The sequence below is a fragment of the Prionailurus viverrinus genome, chromosome A1 (assembly GCF_022837055.1).
Source record: "Prionailurus viverrinus isolate Anna chromosome A1, UM_Priviv_1.0, whole genome shotgun sequence".
Classification (NCBI taxonomy): Eukaryota; Metazoa; Chordata; class Mammalia; order Carnivora; family Felidae; genus Prionailurus; species Prionailurus viverrinus.
This window is the reverse complement of record NC_062561.1, coordinates 2,024,873-2,037,415: the sequence shown is the minus strand read 5'-3', so window position 1 is coordinate 2,037,415 and position 12,543 is coordinate 2,024,873. Positions and strand designations below refer to the sequence as shown.

Genomic DNA, 12,543 nt, shown 5'->3' with positions numbered 1-12,543 from the left:
CGGACAAACGGCCGTCTGTCCTCTTCTGCCCTTACTCTCAGCAGCTGGCGTCTGTTTGGTAACTCGGTGGCTCCTTCAGGCCTGTTAACTTACTTTCTCCACCAAGGCTGCACTGAGATGCCTAACGGCGGCTTTAAGGACGGAGTTACCAACTTTCATACCAGCGCAGTCGAAGGGGCAGTACTGGAGCCGGGGGCGGGTGACAGAGCGGCAGAAAGGTCCGCGAGAGCCGGCGGGGAGGCCGCGGGCAGGTGGCGGCGGGCTGGGGCGGCCGCGACCGGGAGGCAGGAAGCGGCGGCGGGGCGGAGCGGGGCGGGGCGGGCCGGCCGCCGAGCAGCCAGGGCCGCAGGCGCCCCGCCCGGGCTGGTATGCGGCCGAGAGTGACGCGGGAGGCGGGGTCACGTGACGCCCGTGGAATGCCAACAATGTAGCGAATGTCCCACTTGGGTCTGCGCGCTGGAACCTCGGCGTGAGCGCCCCGGGAAGATGGAGCAGCCGCCGCCCGCGTCGCCGCCGCCCGGGGCTCCCCCGTCCCCGCGGGGCCAACAGCAGCAGCTCCAGCCACCGGCGCCCGGTCCCCCGGCGCGCGAGGCCCCGGAGCCGCGGGCGAGGACGCCCCGGAGGGTGTAGACCGCGCCCCAGGAGGTGAAGGGGCAGGGGCGGGGGGCGTGCGGCCAGGGGCCGCGGCGGGGCGGCTGGAAGTTTCCGCGGGCCGGCGGGGCCCTGGGGCTCCCCGCGCCCGCCCTCGGGCCGCCGCGGGCCGCGGCTCCGGGAGGGGCGCCCGACTCGGCGGGGCGGCCGGGCCGAGGGGCGGGGAGCGGGGCGGCCGAGGAAGTTTGTCCCGAGCGAAGCCCTGCGCCCTGCCCGCCCCCCCCCACTCCCCCGCCACGGCCCCCGCCCGGCCCGGGCCCGGAGCCGCCTCCGCTGGCGGCGCGTCGTCGCGGGCCGTCCGGCGTCCGCGGGGCCGGGCAAGTTGGGAGCGAGCGCCCGGCCGGCGGGGCTGCGCCGCTTTGTTGTGCGCCGGGCGGCGGCGGCGGCGGCGGCGGCGGCCGCCGCCGGGCTCCCGGCGGGGCAGGGGCGGCCCCGGGGGGAGCTGGGCTTTTACCCCCAGGCCGGGCCGGGCGCGGCCGCGCGGCCCGACAGCGCCGGGATCCCGCGTGCACCGCGCCGCCGTCTACGGGGGCCGCGCCGTCGTCCCTGCACAGGCCTCGGCGTCGTGGCCTCGCGGGCCGTGCGCCCGTCCCCCCACCCTCCTCCCAGCGGGCCGCGCCGCCCGCACGGCCCCCGGCGACGCCCGGCCGGCGCGCGCCCCGACCTCTCCGAGTGTGCCTCCGGGTCCTCGCGGGTCGCAGCCCGAGCTTCAGGGGCGCCTTCTCGGCCGCGAGAGCGGCGGCCGTTGCATAACACGCCTTTCCTGCGCCCTAGTTTAGCCGACTTTCTGGAGCTCGTCTTTTCTGATGCAACCTCACGTGCAGTTGGCTCCCCTGCCGGACCCCGGAGGTGCGGATTCTGAGTTAAGGCGAGTTTTGCCAGTCGCTTCTGCGCAAGCCTGCCTTCGGAACTTCTGGAAGAGCATCTCCCTCGGGGTGAAGTCTGGCGCGCGGGGTTGGGCGGGAGTGTCAGCCTGGAGCAAACCTGTAGTTTGTTGATGCCGGGTCCCCAGTGCCCCGGGGCGGGGGGGGGAGGGGGGGGGAGGAGGGGAAGGCCGGTCCCTGAAGGAGGTGAAACTCACCTGACGGCGCGGGGGGCCCCGGTGTTGGAGGGCTGCTGGCCACCTGATCTGAGCCCTTCGAATTAGAAGGTTCTTTTTTCTTCTTGCAAGCGTAACGGTGAAAGTACCCTTTATTTGTAGCTTTGTGATGACAAAATGTTAAACAAGAACTTTTACATTTTCGCACTATGTAGGATATAAGTGAGCGTGCTCTCAATATAGTAGTAATCCAGACTTTAAAAAAATCGTTTAATAGTGCTGTTAAGCAGAGACTATGAGTTTGCAGATAAAAATTCAGGGGCCAAAGAACGCGTTTCCCAAAGTATTCGGCACATACGTTACATTTTTACAGGAATGTTTACCCACATTTTACTAAGAAACTTAAATATACTGAAATTTGACATGAAAGGCACAAAACGTGTGTTGTCTTTGTACAAGTGTTTGGTTTAAACTTAAAGTTTAGTAGATGAGGGGCCTTCCTTTAACAATGGCTTATTGTTAGGAAATTTGTATAAGTACATCTTGGTCCATATATTTAGTTGAATCTCAGGGTAAATCCCTCCACGATGGACCACCGATTTTGAGGGCTAAATCAAGAGACTAAGAGGCTTTGTATCTTTTAATTTTTTGTTTAGCGGCTGTTGTAGTAAGGTAGTAACAACAATCTTACAAAATAAGAATGCAGAGACTGTTTAAGAAAGTCTGTTTTAAATTATAATTAACAAGACACTACGTTATTCAGCGTCTCATAAAATTTAGACTCATTATCCAGGTATATAGAACACTGTTTCATGAATACACCAGCATTCCTTTGAAATTAAAATTGCCGAACATTTAATAAATCTCCAAATGTCAAGCTGTTTAAGATAGTATCTGCAGAAGACATCACACAAAATTATTAAGCTCAATTACTAGAATCATGAAATTTTAGAATTGGAAAAGATTCTACTAGCCTCTGCATCTAGTTGGAAATGGTTTTGACCTGAGTGTATATTGGAATTCTACATGTTTCTTTCCGTAGCAAATCACAGGGTTGATGGGAGGGACTTTCCTTTGGTGGGAGGGGAGTGTTTCTACAATACTATGACTTGTTATTTTAAATGCTGTGTTGTAAATAGCCAGCCCTAGGCTCCTAGATCCCACTATTCTGGTGTGTGTGGGGTGGGGGGAAGGTGTTGAAGCTGATAAATTCGCCACAAACACTGGGTAGGATTTGGAAAGCTTGGGGGAGGGGGGGCGTTCTGCTTTGTATTGGAAAAACCAGACCAACACAGTTTTCGAAAAGCCGTTTTTATATTTTATTTCATGGTGATGATGTAAAACTTCTCAACAGTATTCCTTCCTGACCTCTAAAAAATGGCTTGAAGAAATACAGAAGAGAACTCAGCGCATTTAATTTGTCTTGACTGTAAATCTGTTTAAGAAGGAGCAAGATAATCCCGATCGGCAGAATGAAGGGGTCGGGCTTGATAATCCCTAAAGTGACTGACTTCCAGCTGAAAAAAGTCTCTGAATCTCCTTCCTTTTTAAAAAAGCCTATTGCTCAGTAATTCCTCTGGACAGATCTGGGCCTCTGTGGCACAAGTCCAGGGGTCACCGCTCCTATTGGATGTCGGGTGGATGATGCTCTAGGAAGCAGGCCATTATTACACACGGCGCCTTTGAACGGCTCCTGGTATTTGACCGTGGCCCTGCTTGGACCACCAGTTTCATTAAGTGTTAGCTATTCTCTCAGGATTGTTTTTTTTTAAGCGACTGTTATTCGATTTATCGTTTCATTTGGAAGTATTATTCAAATGGGTTAATAGTGGAAATAAAGATAATGTTGGTGATACTAAAATTAGGACAGAAATTTGACATTGCTGAATGTTGGCCGGTCACCACATGAAAACAAAACCTTATGTTGCTTACCATCTAGACCATGGCCACCTAATGGTGACAAGCAGTTTTTTAAGCTAATTAAATACTTCTCGCTCATGTGCTAACGTTTGACATTCAGAGGAATTTCTCTGGAGGACAAGTGAAACATCTCGTATTTTGTAGCAGTGGTGTAAGTTTATGGACAGCTAGTTATTGTTATATTTTGGCATAGTGTAGATTCTGTAGCCTCTAAGTTAGCAAGGATGGCAAAGATCTTACGGATGTAAGCTGGCTTTTGACTGGAGTGGGCCTTGGTTGGAGTATTGGCCTCCCTGCCTCCAGGCAGTTTTCCTGATTAGGAATGCTAAGGACCAGCGGGTTCCATTACTAATTAACCTCATCCTACCTCAGGAGTCTCACTCCTGTGTTTTCATTAAATGTACCCAGACGGTACCTGCCCCCTCCCCGACACTGTCTGCCTGTTCATCTTTCTCTTGTATGTTTGAGCCTTTTCACAGGAAGTTCCAGGCTCTAAGAATAGCTTCACACTTCCTTCATCAAATCATAGCCCTTTAGCCTTTCCAGTTTTGCTGAAATGATCCTTTCTGTAACAGATTTTTCCCAAACAGGCACATGTACTCGGATTCTTTGCACAGTCACAGTGTTACCTCTGTCCATAGCAGGGGGTCTCAAATGGGATGGGTGTCCTGACTCCCTAGCTGGCGTATGTCTGAAATTTGGAGGGGGAGGAAGCAGGGCCTTCCCAAAGATTGAAAACCCTTGCTCGGGTATGGAGTTGAAGATAAGGAGACCCATCCTGTACAGCTTCTTGCTTGCTGTTAGGAATGCTGCAAATAACGGATAATAAATTTATCTACAACCTGGTCACTTGAGTAATCTTGAGTACAGACTTCTGGGGTTCCATTGTTTTTTTTTTTATGCCGTTGCTCATAATGCATACATACGTATCCTACAGATACCGGGTGCAGAACTATAGAGAATGTGATGGTTTGTTTCTTCTACATAGTAAGCTTATTTAGAGGTGAGACCTTGTTCCATCTGGGTGAGACCTCATAATATCCAGCAAAGTTTTTGGCACGCCTATGGCACTTCTCAGCCCACTACAGCCTTGTGATGGCACTGTTTTGGGGGGGAGTTTTCCTGGATCCCCAGAGGAATGTAATCATTGATTTCCTCCAAGACCCTCGTTATGAGGGGTATGGCCCCCGTTGTGTGGTTTCCTGGCCTGGACACAATGGAGAGGCCCATCAGCGTGGTGGTTTGTGATTCTGACGTTCAGCATCTGGCCGGAGGCCTGGCCCGGCCGCCTGATGTAGTTCCAGCTTTGCTAGTTCATTATGGGAAGGATATGATTTCAATTATAAGTGGAATTTTAGTCCCAAGAAATACCATTTTTTAAAAAATGCCAATGTTTATCATTAGTGTGGGTCCTGAGAGACGTGGATCTGGTGGATTCTGTGGTTGGTGCTTGATAGGCGTTAAGCAACCAGTGTGGGTCTACGAAGCACTAAGAAATCAGAGTAAAGGTTCATGAACACCTTTAGCACTTTCCAGGATCGGGATTGGAGTTGATGGCGCCAAATTAATAGACGCTTCAGATAATCGCTCGTAACAGTTTTCTGTGAGCCACCTGTACTGAAGTAGTTGTCTCAGCTCCAGGTTTGAAAATGAGGAGTTTTTGTTTTGTGGGTTGTGCTGTGGTTTTAAAATTCTGGAGTCTTATAGTTTCTTTTAAAGCATGTTCAAATCGATTGATGATACCAAACAAATTTCTAAAACCAGACCTACCTTACCTGGTACCCTCATTTCTTAAAACCCGTGTCCACGAGGCCGTAGGGTCGTCATGTTTAGGAAATTCTTGATGAAAGAACTTATTAAAATGATATGGCGGTGTGTCAGAGGAACTAATTTCCAGCTGCAGTCTTAGTTTAGTGAGTATTCCCACGAAAAATTCTTTCCTAAGTTCATAATTTGGCCATGAAATCGATTGTCTTCAAACTAAAACCTAAAATACAAGGTCTCAGGCTGCGAAAATACTTTCGTTCTTTATGAGACTGAAGGAAAGTTTCCTGCTTTCCAGATTGTTCAGGCAGGAACACAGTTTACCCAGAGGTGCTATTTTACATATTGGCCTACGGAGACAGGACGGTGCCCGTGGCGGTCGCAGGGCCAGCGCTTGCTGTAAGACGACAGTGGAAGATGGAAAGAACACGAGAAGAGTGGGTGCTGCCCTCCTTCCCTGCCGCGCGGAGGGGCTCTCCTGGGTGGTGGGTTTATGGGGTGTCACCGAGTTATTCTTGCCACTTCTCTGTAGTTTGAAAATTTTCATAATAAGCTGTTGAGGGGCAAACAAGAAGAAAAGAAACCAAGACCTCTGATCAGATTCTGTTTAAGGGTTCATCCACTTGGTATTTTTCGGCTCAGGAATAAATTCGGACGGCAACACAGAAATGCTGGTCTCACCTGTGCTGGTTGGCTTTATAACTGGGATGTCTGTGGGAAACTCGAGTGCCTAAAGCTGCCAAGTGTCTTAGGAGCATGGCTTTGCAGAAGCTGTTCCCTGTCATGTGTTTCAGCGTCCTGGTGGCAGGGGTGACAGTGGGGGTGATGGGGGGGGGTGGTCAGCATCCTGGCGGCAGGGGTGACGGTGGGGGTGACGGTCAGCATCCTGGCGGTGGCGGTGGGGGGGGGGGGTGCCCTTGCATGGGCGTGTGTGCCATCGGCAGATTAGACTTCACTCCGGGAGGGGACTTTGCCCTCCTGTCAGCTCCCCATCCTGAGGTCCAGTCTCTGCATGTGTAGCTGTGTTTAGAAAGGGAACCATTCTTCAAACGCTAGTTAGCTAAACGTGAATCGTTAGATGGTTTTTCCCCATTTTTTATGAAAGTGAATTGTACATAGTACGTGTCATTTTAGCCACTCACGAGTGTATAATTCAGCTGCATGAGGTACATTCACGTTGTTCTTGGAATCGTCACCCCCGTCTGCCCTCCAGGCTTTTTCATCATCCATACAAACACTCTCCGCACTAGACGGTAGTTCCCCATTGCCCTGGGCCCTGGTCATCTCCATTTCCGCTTTGTCTCTCTCAGGTTGCCTGTTCTAGATGCCTCATGTAAGCAGAATGATGCAGTGTGTGTCCTCCTGTGTCTGGCTTATTTCACTTAGCATGATGTTCTCACGGTCCAGCCATATAGTGGCCTGTGTCACAGCTGCGTTCCTGTTCTTGGCTGACTGACGGACTGTAGTTGTGTGACTTTGATCATAGTTATGTGTGAGCTTCATTCGGGGATGTTTCGTTTGGGCCGCGTCTTAAGTCCCAGGGCAGAGCTCTGCTGTTTCCTGGGGGCCTCCCGTGTGCACCGCCTTGTGCCAGCCGTGTTCCTGCACTGCCTGTACCCCACCGCAGGTGCTCCTGTCCCCCGGAGCCTCCCGGGGAGGTGACTCCAGAGGAGTCCCACACTATACGCTGTGATGGCACTGTGGGAAGGCTGGGAGTGGACAGCAGGGTCTCTGAGATTGGGTGGGCAGGAAGGTCCTTCTGCGGAGGGGAGTTTTAAGCTGAGAATTCTGGGAGGCATAAGTGAATCGGGCCGGGAATGGTATTTGTTCCTAGCAGAGACAACGGTCTTGCCAGGCTCCAGAAGGAAGGAAGAATTTGTTGCTTTTAAGTTGCCCAGAGTCCTACAGATTGAACCGGATTCTGGCTGGTCGGGAAGCAGTCGGCTTCTCGAAACTCATGTACTGCTCAGAACTGAACATCCTGGGCCCGGCTGAAGGCATGTGTTTTAAACATGAAGTCAAATGACTTAAGTTTTTCTCTCTCTGTGCTTTTCTTTTTTTTTTTTTTTTTTTTTAATTTTTTTTAACATTTATTTATTTTTGAGACAGAGAGAGACAGAGCATGAATGGGGGAGGGGCAGAGAGAGAGGGAGACACGGAATCGGAAACAGGCTCCAGGCTCTGAGCCATCAGCCCAGAGCCCGACTCGGGGCTCGAACTCACGGACCGTGAGATCCGTGACCTGAGCTGAAGTCGGACGCTCAACCAACTGAGCCACCCAGGTGCCCCTTTTTTTTTTTCTTTAACAAGGAAGATACTTTAACTTTTGAAGCACGGTTATCGAATATTTAAAGAGGAGGCACACGGAGTGAGCATGAAATACCCGTGTTTCTACATTCAGTTTGGTGCCTTTTCCACTGAGCCCGTCTGCAGTTTGCCCTGGTGTGGTCTCTTGACTTGATTAAAGCCGTTTTTACTGATTCTGAGTCCTGAACTTATTAGTAACTCTAATAATTGGCCAGGGTGTTGTGCGTTACAGAGGAGAGTGATGTCACAGGCGGCTTCACCTGTGATCTCCCGAGCAGCCCTGTCAAGGAGACAGAGGGAGGCTTGTTGCCCAGCCGGAAACCGAAGCTCCAAGAGGGGAAGTGTTGGCCCAGCTCACGGAGCCAAGTGCCAGAGCTGGGGGCGGGAGCCCGGCTTCTCACCTCCAGCTGCTGTTTTCTTTGCACCGAACGGCAGTCTTCTGAATCAGCCTCCCCCAGACGTGTCCTCACTTCCCGATAACTGCCCTCCTCCGTCCCCACCGAGGCTGCTTTCTGGACGGTGCTCCCTGTGCCGACGGTTGTCGTGGCTCAGAGGACAGTACTGCCATCAGCTCTGGTTTCCAGACCAAAAACCTGGCCGCCTCTTCCAGAGCAGTCCTCTGGTGAACGTCACCAACCCTGACAGGTTCTGGTTCTTAGCTGCTGTTGAACCCACCCACTTCTCTCCGTTCTCCGGCTGCTATTCCGTTTCAGATCCCCATAATTCTTTGGGAAGACTTTTATTGTCACAGTAGGTAAGTAACCAATCCTCGCCTCTGTCTCCCATCTTAGACTCTGAGCGCCTTAAAGTCAGAGGCTTGTCATTATTTTCTGCTTCCCTAAGACCTAGTAACAGGACCGCCTTGTGTGAGTGTTCATGTTGTGCACGGTTCAAGGGCCTTGCACGTAAAAGGGCATGCCTCACGTCGTGTAAGTGCTCACTTCCGTGAGGGCGTGTGCAGCCTGTGTGCAGACTCTGGGCCACTCGCAGATTACCTGAGCAGCAGCGGGGAGTTACCTGCCCGGATAAAGTCACGTGACGCACACGATACGCACATATTCTGGACAGTACGTACGATCACATCTCTCCTCTGTCACCTGCCTTGAAGAACCACCCTCCTTGTGGTTCAGACTTTACCTGCCCCCCTCACCCGGGGTGTGTGATAGATCGTGACATGTGGCCTCAGTATGTTTAAGAGCGAGCCAGGCCACTGTCCCCAGAGCTCTGGAAAGCTCCCCAGGGCAGGAGTTGCTCGCGTTGTACGACAATACAGTCGCAAAGAACTTACTTGACGGAGGGGCATCTTTTTATAGCCCCGCAAAGGTACCGCATGAACCACCAAGGCTCTGCCCGCAACTGCGCAAAGTACTTGGTAGGGCGGTGGGAGCAGTGTCGTAGAGCGGGCCGCGGACTCAGCACCTCAGATCTGGGGCCGGGGCCGTGGGGGCTCAGCAGCCTTAAGGCAGCAGCACAGTTTGCCGCAGCTCCAGACCGGGACCGACCCACGTGTCCTGTGGTGGCAGAGTGGATGGCCAGGATGTTCACACAATGGAACACGACACGGCAGTGAAAAAGTGGCCCTCTTGCTGCATACCGGGTGTGTGAATAGCCAAACGGTGTTGGCCCAGATAAGCTGGACAAAGAGTACGGAGCGTGGAATGCCACGGACATGAAGTTCACAAACTGGCCAGGCTGATCCTTGGTGCTGGAAGTCGTGACCGCGGTTCCCCTTGAAGCGTGGGTCTGTGGGAGGCTGGGGGCTTCTGGAGTTGTCATGACAACACTCCTTGATCTGAATGCTACGCATCAGGGTGTGTTCTCTGTGAACGTTCGTCGATCTTACGAGTTGTTTAGCTTAAGAAGTGATGTCACACTTTACCCCCGCCCCAAACAAAGCCTTACTTCTTCCCCAGCTTTCAGCAGCTTTCCGGTTTTTTCCCTAAGTTTTATCATTTTGGGAGAGAGTGGGGGAGGGGCAGAGAGAGAGAATCTCAAGCAGGCTCTACGGTATCAGCACGGAGCCTGACATGGGGCTCCGTCCCACAATCCACGAGCTCGTGACCTGAAGCCAAGAGCCGGACGCTTCACTGACCGAGCCACCCGGGAGCCCCAGCTTCCCATTTTGAAAGTAAATTCCAGAGGTGGCTCTTAAGCCTCGGGACCAGCCAGGGCCTCCCTCACCTGCGTCTGGCTCCCCCCTTCCCTCTGCCCGTGTGGCTGGGCAGAGAGGGCGCCTTGGTTTGGCTTTCTCACGGCTCCTTTTTCCTCAGTCTGGACCATCTCTGGCGGCCCTTGCCCTTGGCTGAGTGCAAAACACCTGGTACCTTCTCCTCACTCTGCTAATAGCGCCTGAAGGTAAAATGAGGCTTATTACAGACCGCTGCTCCCTAAGACATGCCGGGTGGGCGGGATACGAGCTCTCCGTTCACTCACCTAACTGCTCTCTTTCGTGGACAGTCACGAGCTGCGGAAGTGTCCCACCTGCTGGTGGCTCTGTTGATGTCTTCAAGCCCTGACACCTGGCCAAGGTGTAGCTAGCTCCGAGCCCTCTTCTCCTCCCTCCCTGCGGTTGCTGCCTCTCACCCAGGCTTTCTTCGTCTACCTGGTGTGTGTGGTTGTCCCTTCCAGTTAGATTCCTGACTCAGTTCTTTAAAAGGGCACTTCTGGCCGTGTCCCTCCCGAGCTCAACCACAGACGACAGTTTGCCACCATCTGCAAGGAGTGCAGACAGCGTGTCCGTGCAGGTCCTTCAGATGGAGCCCTGTGCACCTCCAGGGTCTCAAGCCTCCATCACCCTCCAGGAAAAGCCTCCACCCAGACGTGAATGGGAGGGCGGGGCCTGCACACTTCTGTCCCTCTGCTCCTTCGCGAATGCTGTTCCCTCTGGCTGGAGTTCCATTCCTCCCTACACTCAGACCCAGTTGTCTCTGCTTCAGAGCTTTTTTCTGGCTTTCTCCTTTATTCACCCATTTCTTACATGGTTTCTTTTTTTTCTCCTTTGGGCATCTCTTGTCCTTTGAAGCTGTTTATTTGGCTCCCTCACCCTCACCTTGCCGAGGCGGAGTTTTGTTCTTGTTTGTCCCAGCGGTGCCTGAGAGTTAGTAGGCTTTGGATGAATGTTTGCCAGGTGGGCAAGTGGGCGGATGGCACAGAGATGAGTCGGTGGCAGAGGAAGCTTGAGTGCATTTCGACTGCGAAGAAACCCTCCCTGATTATGCGTTGTGAGAAGATAGTATGATTTACGTCTTCCGTATTTTAGTTTTCAAAGAAAGGGTAAGAAGACCCTAGAGATGGGAAACAAAGTGATCTGTGTAAATTCCCACAGGAAAAGAGCTAAGTCTCCTGCCTGTCCTCAGACATATCGAATCACTCAGGACCCTCCGTACGTGCTTGGCAGCTCCCTGAGAACCTCTCTATTTTTGCTGGAACGGGAGCCCCTGGTTTTAGAAAGTTAGGTATTTCAAAACAGATGCTTAGACCACGAAGTCACTGAAAATGAGTGTGGTTACAGTATGCCCCATTTTACACCAATTAAGCAGAGCTCTGGGTTTCTGGCTCCCTGCCAACACTCTGGTCCAGGCCCTGGGGAAATCTCAGCAGTTCTTGGATCTGACTGTTCACTGTCTGCAGAGTCTTACAACAGTCGTGTCAGGGACTGCTGTGTTAAACGTTGTGGATCAGAATATGAATTCCATGTTGGGAAATGTGTTGAGTCTGGTTCTTCGTAAATAGACTCTTCCCTCAGTTTTGTTGAGAAAGTGATAGGACTTTTCAGACCTTCCACCTTCCCACCTGTAAGAAAAGAATAGTAATTTTGATGTCGTTTCTTCAGGTTTGCGGCCATGTGTGGTTATGAGGTAGATCTACATAAGTAAATTCACATAGAACCCGCAGAGCCCAGCACATAGTAGATCCCGGAGAAATCTTGGCCGTCAGTTCTTCTTCGACGTGAAAGTGTCTGTGAAGCAGACTTCCGTTTTACAGTTCCAAAATTCCTCGCTGAAACAAAAAGTTCACATCCCGCTGCTCCTTTCCCTTTAAAGGGTGCTCAGTTTTTCTTTGCTGATTAAAATGCAAAATGCTTGTCCTTTACTGTTTGCTCCCCGAGTCCTATGGGCCAAAAGGAGTGGAAGGAGGGAGCGGGCCCCCGGAACTTGGGGTGTGAGCCCAGCGGCCGCGCAGGCCTTCGCTTTTGCCGCCGTGGGCACCCGCGCGCGGGTCGCGAGAGCTGACGACATAAGCCGGACTCCCACGAGCGGCAGACGGCGCGGTTCCCCCAAGACTGGCTGTGCCGCCAGTGCTACGGAGCCAGACGCATGCGCGCTCTTTCTCGCGCTCTTTCTCGCGCTCTTTCTCGCCGCCCCCCACCGCCCTCTTGCCAGGCTTCGTGCGGTGCCTCGCACGGGGAGTTAGAGGACTCGCTCAAGGTCACCCAGCCGGCAAGTGGCTTGAGCTAGATCCTGCTTCCGGGGGAGCTGGCTGCCAAGGGCAGCATCTTGTTTTCCGAATGCACCAACAACGGAGTATTCAGCCAATTAGGCCTGGGGTGGGTCTCGTTCACTACCGGCAATGGCTTTGGGGTCTCTGGCTCTGCGCGTGGGGGCCGTTTCTGTGCTCAAGTGTGCTAGGCGATCCACACGGATCACCTTTACTGGTACAGCCGCTTGTCGGTACGGTCGCGGTGCGCTCTGAGAACGGAATCACGCACGTGATTTTACCAGTCCCCGTCCGCGTAAGGATCAGTGTCTCCAAGAAACATATTTTTATTTTGGTATTTAGGTCAAAATGCTGGTAAGAAGGTGACCATTTTATAAAACAACCCAGGGAGTTGTTACCTTCAAAGTCTCATAACACATTGTGTT

The 12,543-nt window shown here is 52.6% G+C and overlaps 1 protein-coding gene across 3 annotated transcripts in view; it reads left to right on the top strand.

Moving 5' to 3' along the window:
* Positions 1-436: 436 nt before the first annotated feature.
* Positions 437-12,543, top strand: part of LATS2 (large tumor suppressor kinase 2) — a 73,018-nt gene continuing 60,911 nt past the window's right edge. The window contains exons 1-2 of one of the 3 annotated variants that reach the window (XM_047855277.1): positions 437-645; positions 1,431-1,586. The gene's annotated coding sequence lies outside the window, so the exon portion shown is untranslated. Of the gene's footprint in view, positions 646-1,425; positions 1,587-12,543 lie in introns of all 3 variants that reach the window. The other 2 variants (XM_047855266.1, XM_047855255.1) reach the window with 2 other exon arrangements.